At 35.5% G+C, this 7343-nt stretch overlaps 1 long non-coding RNA gene across 1 annotated transcript; it reads left to right on the top strand.

Annotated features, from left to right (window-relative positions):
• The first annotated feature begins 214 nt into the window (after positions 1–214).
• On the top strand, positions 215–2602 carry LOC111385977. The gene is made up of 3 exons (XR_002701140.1): positions 215–409; positions 2326–2408; positions 2519–2602. It is a non-coding gene; the product is annotated as an uncharacterized LOC111385977 (long non-coding RNA).
• Positions 2603–7343: the final 4741 nt, after the last annotated feature.

Here is a 7343-nt window from a genome sequence, read left to right as displayed (position 1 = left end):
CTTACCTTTTTCAGAGAGAAATGACCAACTGGGTCTCCTGTTTTTCCTTCTTTATTGGTGACTGAATCGACTGTGCTATAGTACTTTTCCACTCGCATTCTGCTTCTTTTTCCTTGCAAGGGGTAAAATTGAGTTTCTCTTTATTTTTGTTGATTTTCGCTATTTTAAATAATTTTGTTTTTTTTTATTTTTTAACTGGTCAAAGGCCTTTTGGAAAATTGGCCGGGTCAACCGGCTGTCGGCCACTACTTCCTCAGAAATTCTGCTGTCTCAACACTAGTAATTCACACACATCCGAAAGCCGCCGACGGTTCAAATCTCTGAAGTCATATCAGTAGTCATTTGCTCCTACTCGCAATTCTTCACAGCGAGTTCACTGAGGAGTGAGTTATCCATATTTCTCATAAAGGTATATGCTTGTGAGGTTCCCTCGAGGATTAGGGTTTAGGGTTTTGTACAATTTTCCATCTATTTTGTATATAGATGGTGTAAAGGCAATTTACTTGTCATTTTTCTTGAATAGTTATCTTAATCTGACTTGATGAATGGCGAATTCGGGTCTGGGCATCATCTGCTGTATACACTATACATATCTATTGAAAAATGAATCTTGGTGGCATTTTAATTCTCCGTTGTCAAAATTAAAGTAGATTTTAGACACTTCAATATTGTATTTAATTTCTTCTACTGCCTATTTGTTTGTTTTTCTCTGTGTAAATTAGTCAAACTATTATTGCTGCTGTTTTACGAATGTGAAGACATTATTGTATTTGCATTTATTGCGGCTCGTATTGGCGTGTCTTGTTCTTGTAATTGGGTTAACAATGCAGCATACAGAGTTTTACCTCCTGTTTCTTCCACAGGGGACCTCTTCTCAGTTTTATCTGATCCAAGAAAGATACCTTCAAGCTTTGTTGCTACTCGTTTCTTCTACAGGAGTGGGAAAAAGTCGAGTGTTGACTAATTAGCATTAAGGACTGAATAAATTTAATTAAGAACTGGCTGATTTTTAGTCGAGTGAGTGGCATATGTTGCCTACACACACTGCCTTGCATAATGCTTCAGGTCGGCATTGCAGGAAAGGGCTCTTAAACTAACTTGGATTAATTGCACTATCCTTCTCTGGAGATTGAAAAGTAGATTAGGGTATTTGTGAATGCGCTGTCCCTCGGTAATTGGTGCTATATGAATTTTCTACTGTCAATAGTAATTCCACATTTTATTAGCATTGGCATTCTATTTCTGTGTAATTGCTAGAGATTGTTGCACATGGCCCATAGAAATGTAAAGAACTATGCACGCCCACGTGTTAATTAGGTTGGAAAGGCTGAAATATGAGAACAAGAATAATCAGGATCTCTTAAGTACCGACACGAAAGTATTAACTTGTGTATCGATTCTTCAATTGCATTTCTTATGTAATAGGGATTATGTTACAGCCTTGAAATGGTACTGAACTGGCCATCCTGTTTTAAGCTGGAAGATCATGGCTGGTCGGAATTAGGACCTCATTGGGGTTACTATTTGAAAGCTGATAAAAGTTTTGGAAAATCAACTTTTTTATTTTTCTAAAGCTCGTGCCAGTCTTTAGTCCTGTTGCTTTACCTAGTTGACTCATGATGATGATATATAGACTTTCATATTGATTTACGGTGAATAGAAGCAAAACTTGAAAGTTTTTAAATGACTTCACAGATTTTGTTTACTTATTTTGGCATTTACTTTTATTGCGTGCATAATAAAAATTCACTATTCTAGTCTAGGCTAATATATACGGATTCAATAAATACACTTATTCATTTCTCCATTTTCTGTGAAAGGGGGGACAGGGAACATAATCTCATTCCCAACGGGGGATCCTTTTTTTCTATATCACATTTCTCATCAAACAAATAGGGGGTTTTTCATTACGTCAACTACTACCGATTTTTTTGCTTGCTTAGAAATGAGAATCCCTGAACTCCTCAAGAAAGTAAAAATCTTACTTAGAATTTTGCCTTGTTCATGCCAATTCTTTCTTTGTTACTCACTCTTCTGCACAACATAAGATAAGGTTGAGTACCCTCTCGCTTGATTGCGCTTGCTTAGCTCTCTCGCAAAAAACAGAGTAACTGAGAATGAATATATGCTGTGCTTCGAGAAAATTGACATATATACTTTTATATGCATCTGATATATCTGGTTAAAACAATATGACAATTGAAATGCTATGCATATGATCTTGTTGACCAGATTGTGCATGAACATTAAGATTTCATGATATGCTATTTCCACGATTCATTTGACACCACTGTGGCAATTTAACACTTGCAGCAATCAATGTAGGAAATATGAATAAGAAGAAGAACCCGTTGGTCTTCTTAGACGTATCCATTGATGGGGATCCTGTGGAAAGAATTGTCATTGAGGTGATACCCATATCTTAAAACCCTCAGTATTTTGAGATGCTATCAATGCAAGAATTATTCATTTATATATTTGTTTGATACTTCTCCCTCCCCTTTTTGTGGAAATGTAGCTGTTTGCTGATGTTGTCCCCAGAACAGCTGAGAATTTTAGGGCACTCTGCACAGGTACAAAAGCTCAAAACTTGATCATTTTTGCTACAAATCTTATGATTTCCAATGTGTACCAAATATGCTCCATTCCTTTTCATTCCTTTTTGTTTTAGGCAATTAGTGCAAGCATACCTATCCAATAAAATGATTTGTAACGCTTCTGTGTATCAGTTTTTTGACGTTCAGAAGTAGCTTATACTAATGGGAGAAGTTGGGTGTTGTTGATAACTCGATGTATATTTTTAACGTGGTTATTAAAATTTCAGGGTGGAAAGGAAGAAATGGTGGTGGGTATGCTTGTATTTTTTGTTGTAAATAATTGTTCTTTATTATTTATAGTTGTATTCACGAATAATGTTTTTGTGTCATAAGACAGACAATTTTGGTGCGGGGACAAGGCATGAGAGTTTGCCCCTTTTTTAAAAACTCATTATCAACCATACATTTCATGGGATCAACAATTTTTGAATCCCACATTCATCCATTTTGATCAAACTCTACCAAAAATTTAATATTTATCTAAATAAAATAGGGGCGCACATTTATGGTTTAAAGAGACCTTAAATTTAGTGGAAGCGAAAATATAAACTAATATGAGAAAGAAAGTTATGTATTGACTTGATTTTGTAAGTTTACAATGTACACTTAAATAGAAATACAAGAGTGCTATTCTAGGAAATTAACAACGGTATAAAATCAAATCATAATAAAATCATCCAAACTAATTTTTCTTGATTCTAGCTTTGACTCAGTCTCCTAATTACACTCCCTTCATATTTCGTTATGATTAATACTGAATATTCTCCTTTCCAATACTCCCCCTCAAGCTGGCTTATAGACGTCTTCCATTGGTAGCTTGCTTATTAGGAGTTCAAATTGTCTCTTATGTAGTCCTTTAGCAAGTATGTCAGCTCTTTGTTGAGTAGTTGGTACATAAGGAACACAGATTAGGCCACTCTCAATTTTCTCCTTGATCAAGTGCTTGTCAATTTCTATGTGCTTCGTTCTATCATGTAGAACCGGGTTATGAGCAATCAAAATAGTAGCCTTGTTGTCAAAATAAGCTTTTATGGGAAGTGCAACCGAGATCTTCAAGTCTTTTAGTAACCTCTTGATCCACACCACCTCACAAATTCCATGTGCAAGGGATTTGAACTCAGTCTCAGCACTGTTTCTTGCTACGATTTTTTTTTTTATATTTATTTTATTTTATTTATACTTCGCCATGTGACTAGATTTCCTCCAACAAAAGTGCAATATCCTGAATTTGATGGTCTATCAATAGCGCTTCCTGCCCAGTTAGCATCTGTATAGACTTCAACCTGTAGATTATCATGTTTTCTAAGCATCAGACCTCTTCCAGGTGTTCCCTTTAGATATCTCAATATTTTGTAGGCTGCATCAAAGTGTTCTTTTCTTGATGAATGCATAAACTGGCCCACCATGTTTATAGTAAAAGCTATGTTAAGGCGAGTATGGGATGGGTAGATTAATCTCCCCACCAATCGCTGATATTTCTTACTTTCAGTCACATCTTCAGATTTAGCAGGATTGAGTTTCAGGTTGGTTTCAATAGATGTCTCGGTAGCTTTACACCTCAAATGTCCTATTTCACTAAGTAAATCAAGAATGTACTTTGTTTGCGAAGATCCTTCTTTTGATCTTGCTAATTTCGCCAAAAAAGTATTTCAAAATCTTCTGCCAACTTTTCCTTCAACCTTGCCAGTTCTTCAATGTCATCACCTGTCAAAATTATGTTATCCATATACAAAGTTAGGACTGCAGTTTTTCCCTTTGCTAAATGTTTGTAAAACATGGTATGGCCTGCTTGGCTTTGATGATAGTCGAAGCTTTACACAACCTTTTCAAAACGTTCAAACCATGCTCTTGGAGACTGTTTGAGGCCATGTAGAGATTATATTTAGTTTGCCAACTTTGTCATGACCAAAAAACTTTTCAAATCTTGATGGTAGGCACATGAATACTTCTTCCAAATTGCCATTAAGGAAGGTGTTCTTCACGTCTAACTGGTATAAGGGCTAGTTGGAATTAACGAATAGAGTTAATTTTGGCTATTGGGGCAAATGTCTTTTGGTAATCAATACCGTATGTTTGAGTGAATCCCTTAGCCACAAATCTCGCTTTATATCTCTCTACTGCCATCAGCTTTGCATTTTACAGTAAAAACCCATTTGCACTCAACTATTTTTTGGTCTCTAGGTTAATTCACAATCTCCCATGTCCACTTTTCTTTACAACATTCATCTCTTCTATCGCTTCTGATTTTGCAACCCGGATTATCAAGTGCTTCTTGAATGTTTCTTGGAACAAGCAAGTTAGAGATTTTGGATGTAAAAGCTTTATGACTTTGAGAAAGTTTTGCACAGGATAGGTATTTGGACATTTGCTGATTAGTACAAGAATGAGTACCTTTCCTAATGGCTATAGGAATGTCAAGATCACATGGATCTTGTGTAAAAGATTCATGAGGAACGGAAACATTAGTGGCAAAAATAGAAGTGCAATTAGGTAGGGAAGAGTTTATAGTGTCTGAAGTGCTTACATATTTATTGCCTGGGGTATCTAATTGATTTTGCACCAAGGGGATAGAAGGTTCTCTACTCTATTATTTTGGTGATTCTTTTTTCCTAGAATAAACCATAAGCTTAGAGTTACATCACTTATGAATAGTCCCTAGTAATTCTCTCCCTATCGAAGACTCAACAATTCTTGGCAAAGTAGCATTAGGAATGCTTATATCCCTTTCATCAGAGGGGAAAATGAGTTTAAATAGTTTCAAAATCCATGGTTTTAGGCAAAGAATTGCGAATAATTTCCCAAAAAATTTCTTTTTCACTTTGTGTCTCCCTCAAAAGAAAACTTGTTTTAAAAACAAGGTTGATGTTCGAGGAAGAACATCCATAGTAACAAAGGTTTTTTTGGTTTTTGGGTTAAAACATTTGTACCCCTTTTATTTGAAGCATAACCTATGAAGACACATTTTTTTGCCCTCGGATCAATTTTTGACCGACCCTTTCTAGAGAAGTGAACATATGTAGTACAACTGAAGACCTTTAGGGGCATATTAGATTGAATATGAATCTTAGGAAAAAAATTTAAGCACTCAATAGGGGTACTATATTTGAGATCGCGAGTTGGCATCCTATTAATTAAATATGATGATGTTAAAGCAGCTTCAGTCCAAAGATATTTAGGAACATACGTCGAAAACATAATGGCAAGAGAGATTTCAAGTAATTCTTTGTTTGTTTGTTTTTTTTTTTTTTTCCCAACAATACCATTTTGCTGAGTTGTGTTAACACAAGTAGATAGGTGATGAATACCTCTTTCGCTTAAAAAACTTCCAAGGGCCTTTTTAAAATACTCGGTGCCATTGTCAGTATGAAGAATTTCAATATTAGTTTGAAATTGAGTCTCAACAATGGTATAAAATTTTTTGAGCAAATTCTCAACTTCGGATTTTTCACTCATTAAATAAATCCAACATAAACAAGTATCGTCGTCAATAAAAGTCACATACCATTTTTCCCCAGAAAAAAGTATTGATCCTCGAGGTATCCTACACAACACTACAAACTAAATAAAATGGTCTTGAAACTTGATAAGGTTTTGAACGATAAATAGTTTTATGACCTTTTGATAACATGCAGTTTTCACAATGAAATTTAGAACAATCCCTACTACGAAATTACGTAGGAAACAATTTTTTAAGGTAGGGAAAACTAGGATGCCCTAGCCTATAGTACCACAACATTATTTGATCCTTAACAGGGATAAAAATGATAATACTTAGGCCTTGAGCTTTTTTATTCTTGGAATCTTCATCTTCTATATAATAGATATCATCTATCATTTTAGCACTCCCAATCATCTTCCCTGAGCTCTGATCCTGAAACACACAATGGGATTCAAAGAAGGTGACATGATAATTAGAATCTCTAGTTAATTTATTGACTGATAGGAGATTACATGCAAGTTTCGGTACATGGAGAGCAAATTGAAGCGATAAGGTTTTAGATAAATTTATCAAAAAAAGAGCCATCTGCCATACGGATTTTACCATGACCAGAACAAGGAATATAAGTTTGAAACAAATGTAAAAACTTGTCATGTGATCAAAAGCTCCAGAATCAATCATCTAAGGAGCAAAATGTGAAATACATGAGAGGGAATTTGATTGATTGCTTGTCTGAGAAAGAGAAGCATTAGGAGTATCCGACAATTCGGAGTTAGATTTCAGTAGTTTAAGGGTAGGATTCATTTACTCATTGCTAAAGGGAACAACTTCAACTTCATGTACAATGGATGAGCGGTTAAAGGCCATCAATGGTGGGTGAATAAACCAGTCTTCATGCTCCTTTCGAATTTGCTGGTTTAACACGGATCTTCCAACAAGTGTCATGGGTATGGCCTGATTTGATGCAGCGATCACACCAAGGATGAGGCTTCTCATCAATCTTCCTCAGATTGGTTCGACCATTAGAGAGGGCAAAACTTCCAATGGTAATGACAGATGTTTTCTTACCAAGCATGACAAGTCGACGACTTTCCTCACTATGAACTTCAGAGAAAACTTCCTCAATTGTGGTAGAGGTTGTTTGCCAATTATCCTTTACCTAATCTCATTAAACTCAACTTTAAGTCCAATAAGAAATTTAAAGATACGGTTGTCATCCACTACACTCTTATAGTGGTTACAATCATCTGGGGATTTCCACTCATGATGAGTGAATAAAACTAAATCTCGCCACAGGTGTTTCATAG

The sequence above is a fragment of the Olea europaea genome, unplaced genomic scaffold, assembly GCF_002742605.1.
Source record: "Olea europaea var. sylvestris unplaced genomic scaffold, O_europaea_v1 scaffold3360, whole genome shotgun sequence".
Classification (NCBI taxonomy): domain Eukaryota; kingdom Viridiplantae; phylum Streptophyta; class Magnoliopsida; order Lamiales; family Oleaceae; genus Olea; species Olea europaea.
Note: the sequence above shows the minus strand (reverse complement) of the source record. Positions and strands in the feature narration are given on the sequence as shown.